This window comes from Sciurus vulgaris (genome assembly GCF_902686455.1).
Source record: "Sciurus vulgaris genome assembly, chromosome: 9".
In the NCBI taxonomy this organism is placed as follows: domain Eukaryota; kingdom Metazoa; phylum Chordata; class Mammalia; order Rodentia; family Sciuridae; genus Sciurus; species Sciurus vulgaris.
In genome coordinates, this window is record NC_136469.1 from 98,142,764 (window position 1) to 98,169,422 (window position 26,659).

Here is a 26,659-nt window from a genome sequence, read left to right on the forward strand (position 1 = left end):
ATCTTCTTGATTAAGAGTAAGTAAGTCTCAGTCACACTCAAGGGTAAGGAATTACCCAAAGCATGGGCATGTGTAGGCAGACATTGTTGAGGGATCTCTGTAGGGTGTGTGTGCCATGTCTGTGCAGCTTCACATGTCCATCCCTCTTAGCCGTAGACCACATTGCAGTTAGTATATGGAACACTCTTGTTGCTGAGTTTCCATGAGGTTAATTGAATTTAAATTTAATACTCCTCTTGGAACAAATCTGCATTTCTTGAATGGAAATTAATTATATAGAGCAAAAATAGTATTCAGCAAAGTTCTACGTAGCTATTCCATTTGTTCATATGATGATAGTAGCTGAAAAGGTAATATAACACTGTAAGACAATATGTAGCTTAAAATATTGCGTCTATTGATGGAAAAGTAAAGACCACTTCTCTTAAGGAAAACTAGGTTGACTCAAATGATGGATATGCTTCTGTAGTATTGTTACTCACTTTTAACTTACAGTTTAGGTAAGTTCACTTTAATATAAAATTAGAAAAATTTTGTAGAAAAATTAACCTTAATTATCTCTTAATACTTTTTTGCTGACAGTCCCTTGATGCTAATATAAGTTTCCTAGTACATGCACAATTAGTAAGATGACTTTGCTTTGAACAATCAAAGGACTTGTGGCCTTTGTCAAATATTTGAAGAACCCCTGAACAGATACAGGCTTCACAGATAGGAAGATTAACAGAACCAGAGGAAGGTCTGGTACTTTCCTGGAAATATGAAGTTTCATAGGGGTATTTCAATAATATCTAGTCTATTGAGAAAATGAAAATCTTATTAGCTGACGGACATGTGGATCATTTGCATATACTTACAAGAGATTAGTAATTTGTATTTTTGGTATTAATACAGCCTATTCTTGGGTGTAAATGTGATAAAATGCTAACTTCTAGGGTACCACTGGGCAAGACTGCATACAAATAAGAGGGAATGCCAGATAACAAAATAACACAATACAATGAATAGTAAAGTATTCAAGTAAAGTATTAATACAAAATATGTCAAGTGGAAAGAAGTATTATTCATATTGCATCCCAATTAAAAATTTGTCTTAGTTCTATAAATACTCCAGTTACTCTTCATTAACAAAGGCAATTATGGACTTAATTTATTTTGATAATCTTCTCTAAAATTATGAATCTTTAATAATTATTTTTATTTCTTTTATTCATTTCTTAAATAAAGTAAATGGTTCAATAATAGTATAAAATTGATGACCATAGCTTAATAGACATTATTAGTAATGTAAATTCAGAATATATTTAACTTGGATCAATAATACCTGGGAACATGTTGATATTTATTAAGAACAAAATAGAACATAGAACTAATGAATAATAGAGAAAATCAGACTTACAATTAGTTTCCATATTATTCTCAAAGAACTGTGTTATATACCAGAAAGCATAATGAGTTATATTCCAACTGAGTTTATAACATTATGCTAATGTTCCGCATTTCAAAGACATTTATTTATTCTTTTTTCTGAGTTAATGAAAACAATTTCATGAAATCTTCAGAACTTTCTCTACATTTTCCATTTGACAACATGATAGTGAATGTTGAAATATATATAGAATTGGTAGTTGAAGACACCTATTAATAGGAAACTGTCAGTGTTATTTACTTTCTCACCAGTGGGAAAAGGGGTCCATGATTAACTATACTCAGAGAAATGGTAGCTGTAGTTGGGATGTTGAAGACTCTCAAGGAACATATGTTAAAGGCTTGGGCCCCAGGGTGGTATGCTTGGGAGGTGGTTCAAGCTTTGAGAAGTAAGGGATTATGGGAAGTTCTTAGGTCACTGGGCATTCCCCCAAAGGAGATTGTGGGCCTGGCCTATACTCCAGGGTTTCCTAGCTCATGAGGTGAGCAGCTTGCTCTGCCAAGTGCTCATGTTATCATGAGCTTCTCTTTCAACAGAAGCCAAACAAGGGGTCCCCAGTTCTTTGGTTAGAATCTCTAGAGTCATAAGAAGAATAAATCTTTTGTCTTTATAAGTTAATTATTTCAGGTATTTCATTAAAGTGATGGAAAGCTGACTAATAGAATGGTTGGTCTATTATTTTGAAATTAACTATTTTGTTGATAGCTTGGGAAATGCCAGCAATTACTATCTGCTTAAAAAAGTGAAAAATAATCTCAGTAACTGGAATTGTATTGTTACACCACAACTTATCATATGCTTTGCTATATCATATTATATGTTTATTGTTTCTTTTATCTATTCATATAAAACTTACCATCCAAAATCTCAGTGGCATAAAACAACAGTGCTATTATTTTTCATAATGTGATTTGTCAGGAAGTTTTATCAGCTGAGACCCCTCCAAAGGCTGCAGTAAGCTGGGGGCTGAGCTGGACTGGCACATGCTAGATGACTTTACTGTGTCTGCTATTTCAGTGTTCCTCCATGAGGCTTCTCCATGTGGTCAGCTTGGATTTCCTCACAGCTTGGTGCTCTTGGGGTAGTTGAATTTCTTTTATGATAACTGGATTCACTAGAAATTCATCATAATATGAATTTCTTTTAAGGCCGGAAACAGTCACAGTATCACTTCTACTATGTTATTTTTGCCAAAATGACTTCAAAGTTAAAATTCAAGTTTTTCGAACTTATTAAAATGCTACAGAAGTAGTCCCTGAATGATTTGATTCCTTCCTTTCTGCCTGACTCTACAGCCCGTTTTATTTTCTTCCTTCCCTGTAGGTTCTTGAATTGACATTTTTAGATCATTTCTCCAAAAGATAGGTTTTGCCATCTACAGAACTCATGCTTGCTTCCTAAGTCTGAGAGTGTTTGTGTGAGATACCCACATAGAGGTTGCTGTTTCTTTCTTTCAAAGACTGGCATAAATATCATCTGTAGAACGCCATCTATGACCTCTTTATTTTAGTAGCTAAGTCATTTGAACTTTATTATCATCTTTTTATTTATAATTTTTCAATATTTACACTTATGTCCATATTCATATCTATAAAATATATAGTTCAGTTTTCTGTTCACTTGTTCATTGTCTTTCACTTCAGAACATAAGCATCAGAAGGGAACAACAATGATTTCTTTATAAATCATTTTTGTCTAAAACATAAATAGCATACTTTGCATATGAAAGGTCTTTTCTTAATAAATGCTTGTTTAATGAAGAAAGGACAAAAAAGGGCATAGTAATTTAATTTCAAGTAAAAAAAATGTTTATGAAACTGAATGAGTGGGAAGAATCTGACATGTATGCTTGTGTGTGTGTGTGTGTGTGTGTGTGTCTGTGCAGAGAACATCTAGAAGTTTCAGCAGAATTTTATCCATACATTGTATTTTTGGATGATGATATTATTAGTGATTTTATCCTTTTTTCTCTTTTGTATTTAAAATAAAATTAAATATGTGTACTTACATCATCTGGTATAGAACAGTATTTTGAAAACATAATTAAATTTTAAACTCTTTTCAGTAAAGTGTATTTCTTCTGACAAAATTCAAACTTTGTTTCATGTTATTCTTATGCCATGGGAGTCTTTGTGTGCCAGATGAGTATTGTGTGTGAGATAAGCATTGTGAACTTTCATGGATTATTTTTTTCACTGAAATCTATTTTTCTAGTTCATGCAAGGAACTCATGCTAAAGTTTCATGTAAATTGAAGCTAATTACATCTGATCAATGTATTAGTTTTCTTTGCAGATATGTTGAAGTAATTGTATAAATGATACAGAAAATTAAAACTCACATTGCCCTTGGCATAACACTTTCTCCTCTGCTATTTAGTAAAAATGGATCACATAAATGTTAAATTTGTGCTGTTCTGCTGACAGTGAATCTTAAAAAAAAAAAAAAACTATGCTATTAAGCCACAGTTAAAAGAGTAGAGCTAAAGAAATTTCTCTATTGTATGAGAAATGTGAGCTTTGCAGAAAGTAAATTGGCTAAGAGAAATTCAATGAGGTGCCTTCTAAAATGAGGAGATAGAGTAAAGAGAGGGCTTTGTAGAACTTGTGAGAAAGCAATTTAGATATTCCTGGTGATATCTAAGAGCCCTGGGTGCGTAGAAGTAATCTAAATCTGAAACTACTTGAGGGATATTGAACCGAGACAATATGTTGTGCATCATTTTGTATATATCTTCGCTTGTCGATCTGCACACTGTTAATGCATTAATTATTTATTGTATTGTTCCACTTAAAAGGAGTGGGAGAACAATGATGTAAATCTCCAAAGACCAAAGTAGTATCCCTGAACAGGAAGTTTCTCTGTATGTCCACTATCCATGACTGCTTCTTGATTTTTCATTCTATTTCAACTATAATTGGGAAAACTGTCATTATATTATTTTCAGGTCTATATTCATGTAAGTTTTGACTTTATTTCTTGAATGCCCAAATAATTAAACTTCTATGTTAAGTATGACTTTGGTAAATAATGAATCAAAATACCTCATTATGTATAAAGTCATAAATCTCTTTCTCCATTATTTATTATTTGCTACCAACAAGAAGTAAGTTAAGAGTTGCATGCATTATCTAATTTAACCCCTATAGACACCTAATAGGCTCCATACTACCAACCTCCTTCTATAGGTGAGAAAAGTGGGGCTCAAAGACCACTGACTTTTCTGAACTTTGAACTATTAATGGACAAAAGGGATGTTTAAGCCCAGTTCTTCTCAGGCTGAAAATCAGATGAATTAATGTTTTAAATATTAAAAATAAAATCATAAATACATGAGAAATTTATAAGCCACCTTTTAATTTTTGCTTCAAGTAGCTTTGTACAGCCAAAGACTCAATGCAAGAAAATATAATAATAGATTTGACTGCAGCATTATTTTAAATGACTTCACAAAAAAGAATTCTTAAATTGCCAAGAAAATTAGTGTTATACCAGATAAATAGTAAAAATTTACATGAAGAAGTGATATTGTCAACTGAAAAATAATGCTACTAAAAGAGGGAATATGTAGGGCACATAAATTGCAAAAGAAGACATACAGAGGGAGCATTAACATATAAAATAAGTTGAAATACATACTAGTTAGTAGGTAAAAATTTTAAAAGTGAAAAATAATTTTAAAATTTTGAGATGGTCAACATTTTTGAAAGAAAAATACACAAAAATATTTTTAAAGAAAAAAAAACTGCTTTGAAACAATGCAAAGAGAATTCCTGGTTTTACAAGTGTCAGTCATCAGATTGAAAAGGTAGAAAGAAAAAAAGAAAGAATAACAAAAATTGAAATCACTCAAGCCCATCAATATAATGAAAACACAAACAAAAATCAAAAAAAAAAATGCACATTAGAATAATCAAATTTACTGGATTTTTTGGGGCGTGGTTGCCTATAATCCCAGTGGTTTGGGAGGCTGAGGCAGGAGGATCTCAAGTTGAAAGCCAGCCTCAGCAACTTAGTGAGGCACTAAGCAACTCAGTGAGACCCTGTCTCTAAATAAAATACAAAAAAGATCTTGGGATGTGGCTCAGTAGTTAAGTGTCCCTGAGTTCAATCCCAGTAACAATAACAACAACAATGACAAAAATTACTGGATTTAAATTTTACCTATTTATGGTGAAAAAACATTAGATCCACAAAGGTCATATAATATTAGAGAAAATTAGGAAAATCAGGAATAGATTTATTTTATTAGATTATTAGCAAGTTATGAAAATGGCTGGGATTTTATTGTTTAGATCTTAGAACCAGAGTGTCACAAAGATTTACAGATTATCTCTCAGTGAAACATATTTTGTTTTACTTACTTTCTTTACATCTACTGAGAATGGTTTCAGAATAATATCTTTATTATTTCCACAATTTAATCATTGAAAATAACTGTGTTGTAAGAGATGTAGGAATATGGGCAAAGTTTAAGAAACAAATGGACTAATTTAAAAGCAAATTAATGTATTTTCCCATGTTAAAAAATACTTTAAAATATGAACACATTTTAGCTCAGGAATATTCTTCCAAAATATGGCATGTTTGAATGAACAAACCACTATTTATATATCAAGAAGGTTATAATGACATTGTTTATGGAATGAACAATGAAACAAAATTTACTGACTTAAAATTATGATGCTCATTTGTTTACTGGAATTAGTCAATAGGTATAAAGAGGTTATAAACTTGAAGAAAAAAATCTTTGAGTCTGGTTGTGAAAATACTTATTCATCATTAAAGATTCATAACACTATACACAAAATATTAGCCATAACAAATACTGGATAATTCTTTTCTTACTAAAAAGTTCATATTGAACTTTATTTCATAAACATAAAAAATTGACATCCTATCCCTAAAATATTGTTAGATGTGTGACAATAGATAGAAATAACCCCACATTAGAGAATGGGTACTAATGCTAAAATTTAAGCTACAACTGTATTAACACCTGTGTGAATAATGAAACATACTTTTAAATGTTCCTCATTGTTTGATTGAAAAATGTTAAGACTGGATATGAAAGTATACTTTGAATGTTAAATAATATTTGACAAAATTCTTTTTATTTTCTTTAAAGTCTAAAAACTTCAGATATTCTTATATTTCATAAAAGCACTGTTTTGGTTCTTGCAAGGCTAAGAATAATAGTAGCAATAATGAAACTTTTTCAAGGCTTAGGTTTCTCTTTCATACTTAGAGGATAAACAGACAATTGGCACAAAAATTACAGGTTTTGTACAAACAAAATCTGGTATCTGTCATTAGGAGTAGGGAAAGCGAAGCTCAAGTGTCTCATAAGGAGTTGATAGCACAACAGCTTCTTGAAGCAGAAGCATCCTATGTGTAGTCCTTGGACAGCTTCTGCCAGCACCCTTTCAAAAGCAATCATGTACTTTCTTTCATTCTAACTGATGATTCCTTTCTCATCTTCTGTCCAGATGTCTTTTTTGCTGCTTATTTTTATTGAATGTAACTTGCAAAATAAATGATTTGTGCTATAATATCAGATATGAAACACATTTTTCTCTAAAAATTATTATTGTCTTTGATTTTCCATATTATGTCCCTAAAATCACGTGTACTCTTCAAAAAGACATTATGTTGTGTTTTATGAACATTCTAAATAACGAGTAGGTAAGATAAATGTTTTCTGTTCTCTAAATTTTAAAATCTGGTACTTCTTTATATTCTCACATTATAAAACAGCTCCTGCTGACATGATGTGCATAGGTGCCCAAACTGGAAAGGTTGAGTAGCCCTTGACATATACATGTAACTCATTGCTCTAGGAAGCTGAATATTTTTCCCCTTGTGTTTCTTCTACTTTAACCATCATATTTTAGCTGTGTTTCCCTTAATTTCATGTTGTAATAATATCCTGACTCACATAAGTGTGTGTTTATTTTTCAGTAAGTTTGTATGTCTGATATCAGCACCTCCATATACTGTTGGGGGCTGTGCCATGTTGGCTACACCGGGATGGCGCCTGATCACATCGGCAGCGAGGAGGTTAATTGACATAAGCACACTCAGGTGATTTTCTCGTCCACGCACACAATGTATGCGCATGTGTTCTCGAGCACTAATTGCCTGCTTGGAGCCTCTCGCCTAATCTTTGCATAAGAGGCGTGGCCCTGCTCTCCGCCTCCTGGAGGTGATATAAGTGTAGGCGGAGCGAGACACACACACAGCAGCCAGAAGAAAGGACACACAGCAGCCATTATCAGAAAAGTAGTAGCAGAAGATATGTGGCGCGGCAGTAGCCAGAGAAGAAGACACGCCACAGCAGCCATTAGCAAAAAAGCAGCTAGATGCGCGGCAGCAGCCAGAGGGAAAAACACGCGGCAGTAGCTAGTAGGGACATACGCAACAGCAGCCATTAGCAGAAAAGCCAGAAGAAAGAACACAGCAGCGAGTAGGGGCATTCGGCGGAAGGCAGATCGCGGAACGGAGAACTGAGACGCATCACTAGGGCACCTTGGGTGGATGTACCCTTAGTTCACAGGATGCAGGACTTTAAGGTGTAGCAAGTCTCTTCCTCTAAGCTCTAAGCAAAGCCTGTCTTTCAAAGTTTCTCTCTTAAGCAAAGTCTCCTTCTCTCAAAGTCTGATAAGCAAAGTCTCCCTCTCTCTCCTCTCAAAGCAAGTAAACCTCATTTCCTCTATCCTCTATAAACAAGCAAGAAAGCAGTGCACTAAAGAGACAGAAGTTCCTCAGTTTCCACTCCATCACCCATAAGACCTGTGCAAGTTGTTGCTGCAGGCGGTGACAAATATCCATGGATTTTGGAACCGCAAAGAGCCAGTGACACTATACAAGTAGCTTAATTATTCCCAGTAGAAAGTAAAAGCACACTTTTTAAATTTCATTTTAACAACTATCCTTTTCTCTCAAACTCCACCTTCAAAACATCATCATTTTACTGTTAATAAGTTAAATTTTACTCCAATTCCTCTTCATCTATACTATTTTGTCTTTATCCCAGATCAGTGTTCTGGGGTGGAAGACTTCCCCTGGGAACATTTGAAAATGCCTAGAGACATTGTGATGCTGTTATACTGGGTGCAAGGAGGATACTACTGACTTCTAGTGAGTAGAGGCCGTGGATTCCACTAAAGTACTGCAGTGCACAGGAGAATCCCCATCAATACAGAATTCTGCAGTGCAGAATGTCATAGTGCTGAGGTTGAGAAACTACCTGAGATCAAATCATCATTAACTGGCATCTAGATAACAGCAACAGTGTGATGAATGATCTATCCATCAATCTTGCTCCCATCCAAGGCATATTCCACACTTCAGCCAAGCTGGTCTGTCTAAAATTTAAAAAGGGCCTGTACTTTGTACTTAAAACCTCAATTATTACCAAGTACAAGTTCTGAAAGGCTTATAAAATTCTTCAGTATTTGGTTCTTGATTAACTCTTTAATTTCTTCTAACCTCTCGTTTTCTTTCTATACTAAGATTCAACCCTACTGAAGTGCTTTCCATTCTTTGAGCATTCATCTTCTCTCTTCATTGTCTATATTCTGGCATTTTGACATGCTGAACCTTCAACCTGATTGCTGTGACACTCAATTGACAAGCCTTGTTCCCTTCGGACATATGTCTTCTTCTGAGGAAAAATAGAATGTAATCAGGAATGTGCACAATAACCACTGCATCACTGGCATTTCTGAGAGAGCTTATTAAGGTTATTTTGAAAACTAAAATTAATTCATTTTGTATTTATGTTGCCTGCTCAAAAAAAAAAAAAAAAAAAAAGGCCCAGTTTCTGTTTTTCTTTTTCTTTCTTTCTTTTTTTCTTTTCTTTTCTTTTTTTTTTTTTTTTTTTTTTTTTTTTTTACCATTTTAACACACAATAAGATATTTCTGAGACAAAGTTTTTCTCCTGATTTGTTTTGGCCCTGGAATCTGGAGTCATCCTCCAGGACAGAATGGCTAAGGAAGATGAACGTCCCTTTATTTCATTTACAGATGCCCCAGGGATTGGTGTGGGTGCAAGCTGCACGTTATGTTGAGTTGTGTGAGCATTGGATATTATTCCATCTACTTAATAGCCAGGAAGTCACAAAATAATGGAGAAAAAGATGGCAGGTTTTGAGACACCCGGGAATTCCTCCTGCCTCTGCTTGAAGAAAAGAAAATCAATATGAACAAAATTTCTGGTGATGTTCACTGGCTTAGGTCAGGTAGGGAATAGCCATCTTGTCCCTTCATATTTTTACTCCAAGATGATGTCATGGGGAACAAGTTACTGATATATCAATTTTCCCACTTGGAATTTTAAGCCATTTTGTGTCAAGGTAAACTGAATTATTTTGCCAACCTGAAGGATAGTGCAGACTTTTTTTTTTTCTCTTAGAATAAAAAAATTTAACTGACTTACATAGGTAGATCTTACTATTTTTTGGTATCTTGTTGCTTGATTTTGCTAATGCTACTGTCCAATTTCCTTTAGATTATTCTTGAATCCTCTTATGTAATCTGTATGAGTAGTTTCTTGGACGGATGGGAATATTTTTCCCTTTGTGACATTGTGGAATAAGAATTCTGGTAATGTACATCAGTAATTTCCATACCAATTTTTAAAAACTTAGCATTTACATGTTTAACTTTAAAAAAAGAAAAATCAAACAAATGTTATTCCTTAAAAAAGACTTGCCACACAGAAAATTGAATTTTTATAATTTTGCTGTTTCTTTCACTTATCCACAGAAACATACTCTCTTTTAGAATAGAGGAAATAAAAGCTTTTATGTTGTTGACATATTGAAAAAAGAAATTGAAATGAGTTCAAGACTGAATAAAAAAAGTCATTTCAGAATATGTATAAGTTCAATTTTTCTAAGTACTAAAACCAAGCATCGCTAAATGATCAGGCTTAACTCTTCTATCTTTTAAAATTATTCCCTAGATAAGAGTAGGCAATTGAAAAGCACTCCCCAAATCAACAGAAGTATTATTTTTCACTTAAAAAACCTGAGTACTTTGTAATTTTTCTTTGTTTCATTGTCTACTAGAGGATAGAAATATTAGCTTGAGAAAAAGAGACTATTAGATATATATTATAGGCAGCAAAAGTATTTAAATTGCATCTCTGCCTGTCTTAAAAATTGTCAATTAAAAAAGTGAATGCCATTCTAATTTTATCTTATTTAAGATGTAATTTCTTCAAGAATATTCAGAAATTATCTGTCTAGTGAAAGGTTAGGTTTTATTGAGGAAGAAATAGAATTTATTAGTGGGAAACTAAGTGGGTTTGGTCTAAATAAATTTCAAGTTTATTGCATTAGTAATCAAATACTTTGTTACCCTTATGAGTGTGAAATGGTTAAATGTTTATTTTAGAAACTAATACTTGTGAGAAGGGGAGACTGGAGAGAGGTCCATGTGAGGAGTAACAGGTAGGGGCAGGTCACATGTGTATGTACCACGCCTCTGTTGATGGCTCGCTGAGAGGAACATGTCCATTTTCTAGGACTAAAGGGCAATACAAGGTCTCTTTTCTTAAAAATTTACATTGCATAACAAGATTATGTTGTGATACAGAAATTTCTTTATTTCTAAAATATTTTACAGACAAAAATGTTACAAATAACATAAAAGCACTTTACACTGAAACTCTTTGCTTGACTCTATACTTGCTTTTATATTAGTAATACATATTTATAACATATACAGATATGGACTAGAGATTCACATTAAAAAATTATTTTGGTAAATGAAGTGTTTAAACTGTAGTTTAAATTTTGGTAGCATGTCAATTTAACTTTCGTTAAGACGTTTAAAGGTTGTGATATTTAAATATGAAAAATTCAGACCTGTAAATGGATACATACAATTTCCAAAAACTGATTTGATAAGTGGGAAAATTGCCATTGAATTTTATAATCGAGCTATGATCCCCTGGGGAGTTAATCTTATAGTATAATTAGAGTTCTCTTATATAAGACTGAGAAGGAAACAGTACTCAAAACCATTTTTTTTATTATTATTGCTTCCATGAATTAGAAAATGTTTAAAATACTCTGGAAAATCTATTAAAAATCATTAGTATTGTTGATTTGGATTTTTGAATAAATGAATAAAAATATATCTTTCTCAACTCATGGGCAAAAACTAATAGAACACACAGGATCTTACTCTCAATCCTCTGCCTTCTTAGGAGTAAGTTCTCAGTTAATTGAATTCTTCAGAAGTGTTGGATGATGTTATTTACATCATATTTAATTATCTAATTGAATTTAATTATACATAACTTCAGTTGCTTAATTTTCATTAGTTTCAACTTCTCACTTATTATTTCTGTTAGACTAATTCCAGTGTTAGCAGCATTGGCAACTCAAAAGTAAGAAATGTCAGGTATTGAAAAGGTTGATTAAATAAAAAGTTGTTGGGAGAATATTTCCTTTACCATGAAATTTCTAAATAAAATGTACCAGCTTGTGCCTTAATTAAACTGAAAATGTGTTTTTTCTTTGAGTATTAAATATTAGCAGCTGTGAGTTGTTGGATTAGCAGCATTGTGAAGTGGGGGTTGGAATAAGCAATTTTTCCATAACATCTCATTAGTTTTTAGTTCTTTCTACACTACTTAACACACATATGTACCTACATATATACACCATGTACTCTTATCATCTTTGCACTGAAACAGGAATACTAAATATATATTTTAAATGTACCCAGAGCTATATCTCCTTAGAAAATGACCAATAGCTTGTGAGAACTCCCTGGGGCTTTTATTAACATGCTGCTAGATCTCTGTAGCTGCATAGGGAGATGTTGCTGGTGGTCCAGCTGGCCAATTTATTGAAACCAGGACAAAACCCCAGTTTCTATTTAATTATCTGTGACATTGCTACAACCCTAAGAAATTGGGTTGCCTGGTAATTTTACTGCATTGCTGAATCTGTTACAAGGTGAAAATGGTGAATTCAAGAAATTCAATGAGTTACAGTCCTGGAATGAAACTTTAATGCCTACTTCATTCATCTCCTTTCTTTAATCCTAGGTCTGCAGTAAAGTAATCTCAAGAAGACAGATATCTTATTTTTATCTTTAAGGAATAAGAATCTACAATCTTATTGGGAAACCAAGTCTCATGTCTTCATGTCATCTAAGTCAGAAAGTCATTTCCTGTATTTATACAAGGTTTGGCTAAATTACTATTTATTATTTCTTATTAAAAGTGGATTGAATTTGAGTCATGGAATATTCTCAAGACTTAAGGTCTGTTATCTGAATAAAGGTAAGTTTGTCTTGTAATCTTACAATTAATACTCCTGTACCTGCAACAAGATGGAGATGACCGTGTGAATAATCTAGGTTGCCTCTCAGCACCTTCTCTTATATTTTCTTAAAAAACTACTAAATGACTTAATTATAGAAAGAATGGCTTTTTCCTAAATTAAATATTGGTTATAATTATGTCTACTTTCTAACCTCATCAAATTATGAATATTAATTTAGTTCCATTAGGTGTCAATTACCCTGTCCAAATTTGCCTCTATTCATACATATAGTGAACACATCTCAAAATTCTTTGTTTTTGCTGTATGAATTGAGTTATGAAATTTGAATTAAAATGATGCAAAGTACTTGATAACATAAAAAATTTACTGAAGACATCTTTTTCCATGAGGTGTATATATTCTGTTATCACAAAAATATACTGAAGCCTTTTTTTTTTTCTTTTACAGGATGGAGAAATAAAACTTTGAGTGACTACATTTCTATATGACTTTGTTATAAGTGCAAATTCCTTTTCCTGCCTTATATCACAATAATGTTTTCTAAAATTTAAAAATGTAACAAAAAGTATCATTTAGTTAAAACTAGCTTTTATTTCACTTTTGGATAATCTCTTGGTGTATTAGGAACATACTTGCATTATTTACCCTGAAGGTGAAGAAATACATACACACATACCTACACTGACACCACACAAACATATACAATAATATACATAATAAAATTTCCTTCATGGTGGAGAAGATGTAGTGGCATCATTTGCTTCTTTGACCATAGATATTAAGGTGTTGTGCAGAATTCATAGCAATATACCAGGGCTTAGGAAATATAATTAGCATGATAGCAATGAAAGAAACAATATAATATAGTCAGTGGACTAAAAACAAATAATGAAATGCAAATTGTGACCTGGTAGTGGGATAGGAGCGCTGTGGCCTCTTCCCTCACCATTTCATATGGTTAGGGAGCTCAATTGGTTAAGAGAGGAGCCTAAGATAATTGCAACCACCATGAAGGAAATAAACCACTGCAGCTCTGTTATTATTTGTTTGAACCAGTGTCTGTTTGGATCTCACAGTAACTCTAAAGGCTGAATTGAAGGGAGCTTTCTGGGAAGTCAAGATGAGGAGGGAATATAACCTCTCAAAGACATTTGGGTGCTAACTCTTTCCTGTCCATTCTTAGGAAGGCAGCCATGCACTCTGAGTTAGATTTAGCAAATGGGAGTTAATGTCTGGAAATGTTCTCTTCAGTAGAACAGGCAGAAGAAATTATCTATGTGAGTCCTTGAATAGTATTGTAAACACTGAGGAGAAGGAGAGGAAGTTCTAGTACGAAAAAATTAAGCTTCTTAGCCTAGGCAAACCCCTGACTTTTATGGATAGCATAAGGAGAGTTGCAATTTCCATGGTAGAGCTTGGGTCTGAGGAAGTTGTGATATGCAGTATCAATTCCTGCTCTGTGAGATTCCCACAAGGATGTGAAATGACCTTGGCTAAATTAACAGTGAGTGTGTTATTGGAGTGAATTCTTCCTATTGAGCTATAGCACAAAGATGCTACACATGCTAAATGAGGAACTAAATAAATGCATACATATGATACTTGTCTGCTCTGTATTAATATAATACAGAAAATATGAAACATTTTAAATAAGGAAAGCACATGCCAGTCATCATGTATGTATGTATCTCTATGTGTGTAGTTAAAAATATGTACTTAAAAAAATTAAAACCAAGTGTTAACGACAACTGATATGAAAAATTACGAGTTTCAGGTTGTGCATTCTTTGGTGAAAAAATATATAATTCTTATGATTGTCAGGTAGTTGTTTTATAACATGCTTAGTCATGTTTCTTTTGGCTCAATTTACACTTCACTGAATTAACTTGGCTCTATTAGATTTCAACTTTGGTGTTGCTGGCAAATTTATTAAATGCTACAAAGGTAAAGAGAGTCATTCAGCTGTTATATGCCTTTATAAACATCTAAGTAATATTTAAAATTATAATAATTTCCAGCATTTATATTGCATTCTCCTAGCTGCTTTAGTCATGAATTCACTGAATTTTAAATGTAACTCCATGGAATGTGCACTATCATTATCTCCATTTTACAGATGAGAAGACTTGCTCTGTGAGGTTAAATAATCTTGTTCCACAGTTAATAAATGTAGAGCCAGCATAAAATTCCTGGCAGTTTGGCTGCAATATTCATTCTTTTAACACTGCAGATAATTCATCTCACTGTTGAAAAAGCGTATTCTGTGTAGTTTGCAGATACTATAATTACACAATGTTTAACCTAAATTTGCGAGGAAAATCTTCCTTATTGTACTGTTAGAATAAAAGAAAAATACAATAGAGTGTTCTGACCATGCAACTTCTTTCTACCCCTAACTTCCTTTTTAAACCTGTTACTTTTGTCTGGTTCCTTTCTGCCCCTTGGTTGATACCTGGGGCAGGATGTATGACTTTTTTGCTCACTCTCTCAAATAATGAAATGTTCTCTTGCTACTTTAGGCACAATTAAGTTTTATTTCTGTTATTAGAATATCTATTCTTAAGTAATTGTTGAAACTATAAACCTTAAGAAAATCATCCTGCTTCCCTTTCCCTATGTTTCAATTAGAGACCTGCAATTGCACGAGAGAGTGGTCAACCTCTTTTATATCCCCCCTCCAATATATATTAAGGAAATTTTAAAACATATAGTAAAGTTGAAAAGTGTTTTAGAGTGATTACTCAAATACACACACGTGGTTATACCACAACTGTTCTATTGTTGTTAATCATAAGCTGTCCATACCTTTAATCATGTGTACAACTATCACTCCAGCTTGTTTGATGGAACTCAAACTAATTTAAAGACATGAGGATACTTCTAAATACCTCTGCACACAGATATTTAATTTAATATTTATTTGTAACTGATTTTATTTCAAATTTATATATGATATTGCACAATTTTAATATATTCCTTTTGAGTTTTGACAAATGCCTACACCCTTATTAATCAGACTGCAGCTGAGATAAACAGCATTATTTATCCCCAAAGACAGCTCATGCCCCTTTCAACATAATCTTCATTCACCTCACAAGAGAAACTCTCATTTGGATAATTCTAGATCATAGATTACTTGTGTCTGGTTTAGAACTTGAAATAAATGATGTCTTTATTTTTTTTTTAAACTGATGACTTATACTGTACAGAAATGCTTCAGTTTGACAATAAAGTCTCCTGTAGGCAGACATGGCTGCTTACCATTTTTAATTAGAGTGGAGAGAGTTACTTGGGGACAGTTGAGTAAAGCATTTCTCTGTATATATATGTTCATTTGGGGAGTCAAATATCAATGATGGAATTTAGTATATCATCATACAATACTATTTTTAGTATGATATTTATTGTCAAATTTTTCCCCAAAGTGTTCATATGGGTAAGAATTATGATCCATTCACATTCTCACTAATTTTAATGTTTTCAGTCTTATTTAACTATTCAGACATGTGTACCATGCTATTTTATTATGGTTTCATCATTATTCATTTTCCTATTTATTAATGTTGTTGGGCACATTTTCATGAATCAACTGTATATTTTGCTTTTATAGATTAGAATGTTCTAGATATATGATTTGGGGTAAACTGCTTGATTGTATTAGAATTTGTCTCATACCTGGATACCGTTCAATTATTATATGATGTTTTCAGAATTTGTTTTTTATTGCTCTTTTGGATTCTTTTTCTTTGTGGTGGGGGGAGTGTCAAAAACCTAAAAGGCCAAAAGGGGAGCAGAACTAAGCCAAGAGGGGAGCAGAACTAAGGAAGCAAATAAACAAGAAACCTCTGGCATATCAAAGCCAAGAGGGGAGCAGAACTAAGGAAGCAAATAAACAAGAAACCTCTGGCATATCAATCTACTTTGTGATACATAAAAGGAAGGCAAAGCAACAATGCACCCAAAAGTCAGCTTAACTCCAGAGGAGATCCTCATCTCCGAAGGCTACATTAGAAGCCACAAGAGCAAAAGGTGTGAAGTTTCACAAGCAAACAAAATATTTGCCCCAGTGTCTACTGTCTTATACACTATTTCATTGGGAAAATGTTTTAGTCAACTATTGCACTGCTGTGATTAAAAGATCCAACCAGAACAATAATAGAGGAGGAAAAGTTTATTTGAGGGCTCAGTTTCAGAGGTCTTTGTCCATAGAAGGCTGGCTCCATTCCTCCAGGCTTGAGGTAAGGCTGAACATCATGGTGGGAGAGTGTGGTGGAGGGAAGCACCTCACATGGTAATTAGGAAGAAGAGAAAGAGAGAGAATCTCCACTTGCCAGATACAAATATATACCCCAAAGTCATGCCCTAATTCCCACCTCCTCCAGTCACACTCCACCCGCCACCAGTTACCACTCAGTTAATTCCACCAGGAATCAGTTCACTGATTGGGTTACGATTCTCTCAACCCAATCATTTCTCCTCTGAATCTTGTTGCGTTGTCTCACATGTGAGCTTTTGGGAGACACCTCATATACAAACCATAATAGAAAACTAGTACTGAAAGAAAAAAAAAAGCCAACCTAGAATCTGTTAACTTGTGAAAATTTATTTTAAAAATAAAGACAAAATGAAGGTTTTTAAAGATATAAAAAATGCAAATATGCCCAATGAATAAAAAACAGCATACATGTCTATGTATGTTTTACAACACACATAGAAGTAAAATATATGACAATGATAGCTTAATGGTAGCTTCCTTATTTTGATCTTTTGTACATATTGTGGATTTTTGCTTTAGCTGCTTTTAATATTTTCTCTTCACATTGATTTCCAATAATGTGTGATGTGTTTGGATGTAGTTTTCTTCATTGTTTTGGTTTTGAGATTGTTGAATATATTATATCTGTATCTATATGCTATTTATACACACACACATATTTATGAACTTCATAAAATCTGGGAAAGTTTTGGTCATTATTTATTCAAATAATTATTTCTCCCATGTAGTTCAATGACTCTAAAACACATATTCATGACATTGTCCTAAAGTTCACTACTATCCTGTTTTTTTCCTCCATACTTTTGTTGTAGATAGTCTCTATGATTATGTCTTCAAGTAGAATCATGTTTTCTAATGTTTAATCTATCCAGTAAATTTTTTTAAACTTTGATATTGTATTTTCTAGAATTTATTGTGGGTCTTTATTTATCTATGAATTTGATGTGTCTATTTAACATGTTTAATCATGAATTAGCAACATTAAAAATCATCGAATGTTCTTTTAATAAACCTTAATTTCTTTTTCTACCAACTCCACCATTTTTATGTTTCAAGTTTTGTTTTCTACTCATTTGTAATAGCTTTATTATGCATAATTAAGCTATCACAAAATTCATGCATTTAAAGCATGTGCTTTTATTTTTCTAGGAAATTCATAGAATTATCATCACAATCTAATTTTAGAATATTTTCATTGTTCAATAAAGTATCTCACACTTGTTAGCATTTATTTGCCACCTTAATCCTCCTTTGCCATAAGTCACTATCTCTTTCTGACTCTTCAGATTTGTCTATTCTAAATATTCAATTTAGCTGAATTAACAAAATAGGTGAGATTTTGTGACTAGTTTCCCTCATTTGGCATAATGCTTTCATAGCTCTCCCTTGATGTATCATGTATCAAAAATCCATTTTATTTATTGCCAAGTAATACTTCAGTATCTAAATATACTGTAGCATATTGTGTTACTTTGTCAATAGGAAGGATTTGGGGTTTTCACTTTTGGCATTATGAATAAAACCACTATGAACATTTTGTACAAGATTTTTGTTAACACATACTTTCATTTCTAGGTAAATATGTACAGGTGGGATTACTAGGTCATCTTGTAACTTTTGTATTTTGAGAAATTTTCCAACTGGTTTTTCAATGTGGTCATACAATTTTATATTCCAAATTACAGACCTAAGGGTTCATATTTCTCCATATCCTTGACAATACTTGCTTTTGTCTGCCTTTGTGATTAAAGCAGTCCTAGTGGGTGTGAAGTAGTATAGAACTGTTGTCTTGCATTTCATTTCCCCCATAAATAGTAAAATCTTTTCACCTGACTTGTTCTGAAGTCCTACATTTATTCGAAGTCCTGAAAAATCAACGTTCCACAAAGCTATTTGATTTTAATATTTAAAAAAAAAGAAAATCTGTTCAGCCTAATTTCTTCAAAAGTGAATATTTAATAAAATGATACTATCAGATAATTTACAACAATTAACTGGATAGCCTTATATTTGTAATTGTTTCAAAACAAGTATAGTAGCTGTGTTTCTCCTTGGAGTCCAATTCACTGTAAAGATATTCAGATGAAAGTAACATGAATTGCAGACTCAGAGCAAAAAAATAAAATAGGCACCACCTGCAAGATTTATCTCTGAATCCAAGATTGCAGATACTTGCAAGTGAGACATTGACCCAAATGGCATCACCATTTTCACCTATAGTTTTCTTTTCCCATGTGTTTAGTAAATTGTTAATTTCTTTTCATGGCTAGTTATTAAATCACAAGTAAAATAGATACACAGTCCTTGGAAGGAACCAATCCTGTTGGTTTGGACTTACAGCCTCCACAGCTAAAAGACAATATGTGTCTTTGGTTTTAGCCCCCATTTTGTGGTACCTGTCACAGTGGCCCTAGCAAATTGGTATATATGAGGGAGTGCACACTTAATTAATTTATTTCAGGAACCCATCTTTCCTTTTCCCAATACTTTGTCCCTTGCATAACTCTACTCGCTTGCCTTTGGTTTCCCTTAATCTTGCCCTGAACTATAGAAGGAATGTTGATTTTTCCACAATGCTGACACCACATTAAGCCCTCATCTGCTCCTGGCAGGTATTTTCTTTCCTAGACAAGAACATTTTACCCAGTGACAGAACCTGACACAAAGCAGTAACCTGCCAGAAGCTTTAATATATCTATGGCAACAAGATTGGAATGCCATTTACTGCTAAAGTTCAAATCAACAATTCTGTGGAGGGAGGACAGGATGCTAACATCCCAAATAGCTTTTTTATCTAAAGCATAAAGAAGCCACTATCCTTTTTTTTATTTTTTATGACTTGACTTCAATGAAATTTTAAAAGCATATATACAAAGTCTGTATTAAGACACTTCTTCCTTGAGTAAGCTGCCAATATGCTATTGTTTATCAGGAAAGGCAAGAAATTTAATAAAATGGAAAAGGTGAGAAAGCAAAGAAAACATTAAAATTGGAGATGAAAATACTTATCCTCTCTCACTTATTTTTATTCCTGTTTTCTTTTATATGGTTAGAATTATTTTTGTCAAAATAGTGGAGTTTAAGTAAGAAAAGGTAGGGAGAAGTTATGATCCTTATTATCTCTTCTGTATCAGATATGTTGATGCCCATTTTACTTAATATTAAGTATACTCTGAACTTAAGAGGGTTTCCAATTTACATTTTTTTAATAAAAATAAGCAAACATATTTTCTACATGAGACTTTCATAATATTTAGAACACCCTTACATTTATGTTTCTCAGATAAACATAGTTTTCTTTCTATATTCTAAAGTAAACGACACTTATACAGATAAATAATTGGTAATTTTAGAAATACTAATTTCCCTACATTTGACATTATTAATATTTTCAGTGGCCTTAGTTTTTACCTAATGCAATGACCAAAATATAGAATGTTTTAAAATGTGTTCTTGAAGAAACTACATGTACAAGCATTTTGTTAAAATGGTACAGGACATGTCAAAGTACCATTTTGAAGTTGAATTTTCATCCTAGATTCATCATTTGTAACAAATGGATCATGCTAATGGATAAAGGGCCAGACTATTCATTTATAGGGGAGAAAGTTACATAATAAATTTCTGTACCTTTCACTCATTTTTGCTGTGAATCTAAGAATTTTCTAAAAGATATATTCCAATACATACAAGTTGAGTACTCAATCTTTGTGCATTACTAGTGTTGTATGGGTCATTATAAGGTTTTGGCCTTCCTTATAGACTTTATAATTGTCTCGCCAGTATTAAGAAAACAGTTTTCATGAATTTTGATTGGGATTGCCTTTAATCTGTAGATCAATTCGGGACAATAATCATTTTAGCAATATTAAATCTTTGAGCTCATGATAATGAAATGTTTCTTCATTAGTTTTGGTATTTGATCCTTTTCATTACAGTTTTATGGTTTTCAGCATAAAGATTCTGTACATATTGTTCTAAGTTTATAACTACTTCATTTTTGTTATTTTAAATCATGTTGGTCATTGAGAGTTTTTCAAATTTTGGATTCAAGTTCTTGCAAGTACATCAGACTGCAAAAGAAATTTATATGTAACTTTTGTCTAGTAACCTTGCTGCACTATCTTAGTTCTAGGAATATTTGTGACATATCTGAACTCTTTTTGCACAATTATGCATATAAAAAGCTTTATTTATTCATGCCAAATCTGTATACATCTCATTTGTTTTTCCTTTCTTTTCTTATTTTACTAACTAGAAATTGTAATATGATGTTGAATAGGAGCAGCGAGAGAGGTTATGGTTTCCTTACTCCCCATATGAGAGGAAATGTGCCCAGTTTTTCACTAAATATATCATTATCTGTTATTTTTTTCTTTAGTAATGTTCTTTAGTAAAGTGAAGAAGTTCACTCTCTACTCATAGTTTGCTGGGAAATTTATCATGGATGAGTGTTAGATTTTTTTCTGACAGATGCTTTCATTGTATCATTTGATATAATCACTTTAATCACTTGACTTAACTGGTTTATCCATGTAATGCATAACTCAATTGGATCTTTCAATGTTGACCTTGTCTTCCATACTTGGAATAAATTCCACTTGGTTGTTGTTTTTACAATGTTGGATTTTATTTGAAAACTTTTAGTTGAGAATTTGCATCTATGTTTATGAGAGATATTGATTAGAAGTATCCCTTTTATGTAATATGTTTAACTGACTTGAGTTTAGAATAGTGATATGGTCTTATAATAAATTAAGAAGTATTTTATCTGAATTGAATTTCTAGAAGATATTGTGCAGAATTTTGTTATTTTCATAAGTAAGCCCAATGAAGGCAGTAAAAGGTAAAATAAATAAAAATAAGTAAATAGCATCATAAATGTGAAATATGTTAACCCAATTATATCACTAACAATTTTAAATATGGATGTTCTAAATATATAAATTGAAACACAAAGGTTATTATAATGGATATAATAACAAAGTCAACTATGTGTTGTTCACTAGAAACTCACTTTACATATAAAGACTCAGAGAGGTTCAAGTGAAGGGATGGATAAATATAAATCATGCTAACAGTAAGCAAAAGAAAACTAAAAGTGATAATATTAATTGCTGGAAAAGTAGACCTCAAAACAATGAAAATTACCTGACAATAAAGGACATTAAAAATAATAAAAGTTGTCATTTTTCAAAGAAGGAATAATAATCCTAAATATGTACCCCCCTAAAAATAAAACATCAAATTATATGCATCGAGAACTGACAGAATGGCCAGAAAAAGTAGCAAAGACTACTACTGTAATTATGGTGACTAAAATTCTAATCTTTATCATTTCTTTTACATTGGAAATCAAATGTAGGAGTGTTTTTATGAGTAAGCTCCATTCCAAGCCTTTTATTTTGAGACAGGGTCTCACTAAGTTGCTGAGGTTGGTCCTCTGACTTGTGATTCTAGTGCCTCAACCTAGAAAGTCTCTTGGTTGCAGGTATGTGCATTGCACCAGACTAAATCTTTTATTAATTGATAAATCTAGAAGGCAGAAAGTAGTAGCAAGAAAGTAGAACAAAGTAGCATAAAGTAGAAGGCAGATTCTAGTAGCTTTCCTCTTTACCACTATCAATCAATTGAATCTAATGGCAATTACTGAATACTTTATCCAGTAGAACATTATTGTTCTCAGGTTTTCACCAAAATAGCCCACATGTGGACTGTAGAACAAACCTTAAAAATTTAAAGTACACAAGAAGAATGCTTTCAGACAACAATGACATTAAATTAGAAAACAGAAACAGGAGAATGGCTGAAGAAGTCTTCAAATATTTGAGGATTAAACAGGTGATAGGTAGATGTGGGTCAATAAAGAAACCTGAAGTAAATGTTTAAAATATCTGAACTAAATGAAAATAGAAATACAACTTACTCAATGTCTGTCATGTAACAAAAGCAGTACTTTTGCCTGTCTTTTAGCACAAATGGTAAATTTTGTTTGAAAACTGAATATGATGGATCAGGCCTGGGAATGATGAAACCCTGTCTGAAAATAAAGTGAAAAAATTAAAAGGGACTGGGGTTGTAGGTTAATGGTAGAATGTTTGTGTAGTATGCACAGGGCCCTGGGTTCACTTCCCAGTACTGCAAAAAAAAAAAAATATATATATATATATATAAATATATATATATAAAATATATATTTATGGAAAAAGAGAGAGAAACTGTGACAGAAATAGCCATCCTTTATTTGCCCAGGACAACCTGGTTGACTGTATATAATACTCCTTTTTCATTCTCAAAAGTTACTCTGTTTTAGTCAATAATCCATTTAGTCACTATAATTAAAATGTACATTAATGATACTTCTTTGTTTGTCTATTTCTTCTGTCTTTTTGTAACAGGGATTGATCTCATGAATGTTTAACCACTGAGCAACATCCCCAGTTCTTTTTAGTTTTTATTTTTAAACATGGTCATACTAAGTTACTTAGGGCTTCACTAAGTTGCTGAGGCTAGCTTTGAACTTGTGATCCTCCTGCCTCAATCTTCAAGTTACTGGGATTACAGGTGTGCACTACCATGCCTGGTTAATGATGTTTCTTAAATGTAATCTTCTCCTGCACTTCTTCCAATAACACTGCTGATAAGGTAGCCATTAGTGATCCATTTTATTGAAAATGAAATGACAAAATGGAGATGTTAAAATAAGGATTGTCATTTTTCGAAATTCTACCTGGCAAGTTTTTCTGCTGCACATTACGATTCTAGAATAAAATAACATGTTACAGAATAAAAAATGTAAACAGGCTTAAAAATTGGGGGTTCTAGTAATTCTTTGGATAAAATATTTGCTTATATAAAATGCCAGTGAAAATAGTTCAAAAAAAAATTGCCCATTGTGGTTAATAATCAAAATTAGCCTTAAAAGTGTATTAAGATTTCTATTGCCACTGTTCCTACAAAATATTAACTTAGTATATGAGATATTTAAGTAGGTAATATGTGTTTAAATCAAATTTTTATTGCTGAATATCTACCATGAAACATCGAAAATATCCAAATAGCACAAAATTCAACAAAACTTGAAATGAAAGCTTTTGATGTATGTTACTAAAAATGATGTGATGCTTACTTACCTCATTAATTTTAAAATAATTATTGTTCTTGTAAAACTCAAAACGAAATATTCTTTAAATCCTAATATTATTCAGGTGTATATCATTAATGATCACTACTTAATATGTTTGATTCTCTCCAAAATTCTTCCTGGCTTAGAGATGACTAAGATGAACTATAGAAAAGTATCATCATGATTCAACATATAACAAATCCAGGCGTGTCTTAGAAATTCATTTTTGATTACTTTCTTTTGTACATGTAACCATTTCATTAAGTAGTAGTTTAAATGAAGTCACCATCAAAATCTCATCCATCTAAATTTTCCAATGCCAAATTTTGTTGTAGGCAGAAGTTTTTTAAAGCTTTTTCTTTTAACTGGTCTGCTGCTTGTGTGGTTATATGGCAGGGGGATGGCTTCCCGGCTGTTACTGTAGTAGCTTTCTGCACCGTTTGATTGTTTTGACCACAACCATTTGTCTCATGAATTAAGTGCTGTGTCTGCATTGATTTATCTGCTATAGCACTTGCTCTGATTCAAATTTAATTATTTCTGTGTATGAGGCTTGTTGCATTAGGATTCATGATTTATCCAACTAAAACATATTTTGTCATGTATTGCTGGAGCACCTGGGTAGCTTAAAATGAATGAGAGCTAAACAAATTTATAAATAATAAACCTATCCATTTAGCCAGAAACCCATTTCCACACTAACAACTGTAATCACCTATTAAATAAGATCACTTATGCTTGACTCAGAATCAAGGAACTCATGAACTAAAATTTATTCATATTGTTCCCAATTTAGTTTACTTAAAAACTCAACTCTCATACTCATTATTTTATCAACATTGTTGAAAGTTGTGTTTTTCAAGTATTTTGAAGTGAAACACTAATGTTTCTTGAAATGCATCTGACAAATAGTGGTTTAAGAATGTGTCTTGTGATGAACACCGTCTGTGGTTGATACGTTCTATAATATGCAGATTGGTGGATAATAGCAAAGAGCTCAGTGAGCTGTTGAATTCTGATGGGAGTTTTATAGCTTATTCCTGACATACAGCTGTTGTAGTTCTGCTGTAGCAGACACTGAGGTTATGGCTTTGATATGAAGTTCTTGGGACAGGTATGTTTCTGTTGGCTCTCCAGATGCTGGTATTAAAAACCTATTTTCTTTAGATTTCCAGTATAGCTTATCCTGGAGGCCATGTAGAAATGACTTGGATAATCTCTGCCTTGGATACTTCCTACTCTGGAAGGGTTATTCAGTAGAGTACTTATGGCAGTGGGGATTTTTGTGTAGCTCAGAGAAAACAGTTTTTAAGTTTTATTCAAGAAGCTATAGCATTCAAATCCCATATTCTATCTCAGTATAATAGAGATTAAGGAAAACTTATTTCACATGTCATTGTATTTAAAATTGTGTTTAAAATTTTAAAAAAACTATTTAAAATTATACTTTCAAATTTTTAATACTAATGACAAGCACATATTAAATACATTGGTTATGCTATACAGTGGAGAAAACTGAAAATTGGGAAAATTAAGCAACTCAGCCAAGGTGACACATTTAAGGACTGCCAGAGCCAGAATGCAGTATAAGCCTTTCTGGAACTGATGCTCATACTTTTTCTCTCTCATAACTTTATCTCCAAGAAGGCAATTTCATTTATAAGGTGATGCTGCAAAAACTTGAAGTGTACTTTATTTATGGTTATAATTCATAATCTCTAACATAAACTTATGTTCATTAATTTGTTAATACATTTTTTTTGCTTTTTAAAAGATTAATTATGTCACCCTTTCCATAAGGGTTATTATGAGACATATAGATGAAAACTTAAAATGATACTGGTAAACTCTGATAATTGCATGCTTTTGTTCCCAGTATAATTTTGGCTTTGAGGAAGATGAATGAAACATCTATGTTAAGCCAAAATAGATAAGCTTTTTCTACCTAGTGGGAAAAACTTTCAGGATATAACAGAATTTTAAATCATTGTACTTTCTTTCTAAGGTTTGTTTGAGACTCTCTGATTATAATTATAAAAATTGAGGTGCTTGAATTTCTAAGCAGAATGAGGAAAGACATGTTCAAAGTTTGGTTTGGCAACTGTTACCCTCATATCAATTATAAAACATCATTTAATCCAGGGAGGCAGTCAAACTGAAGCAGGGTTTATTGTGAGAGTTTCACTGTGAGCTGAGTCTCATTCCTTCATCTGAATGTCATCATTATTTTCTTTTACCTTGATTCTAAGAAGAGTCAGTTCGAAGAAACTACTTGGAGGAATTACCTCAATTCCCTGTAATTCCCCAGAATTACACATTGAATTTGTTTAAAACTATCAATCATGAACTGATTCTCCAGAGAATGTTTAGGATGGCCAACTCATATGGTGGTAGGTTGGTTTGAGGTCAACCCAAACAAACGGGATGACTTGGGCACCCATCTCATCAATAGCAGGTTATCATGGAAGCCTTCATGTGGAGACTCCACAGCTTTCCATTAAAGGCAAGAGAAGGTCAGTC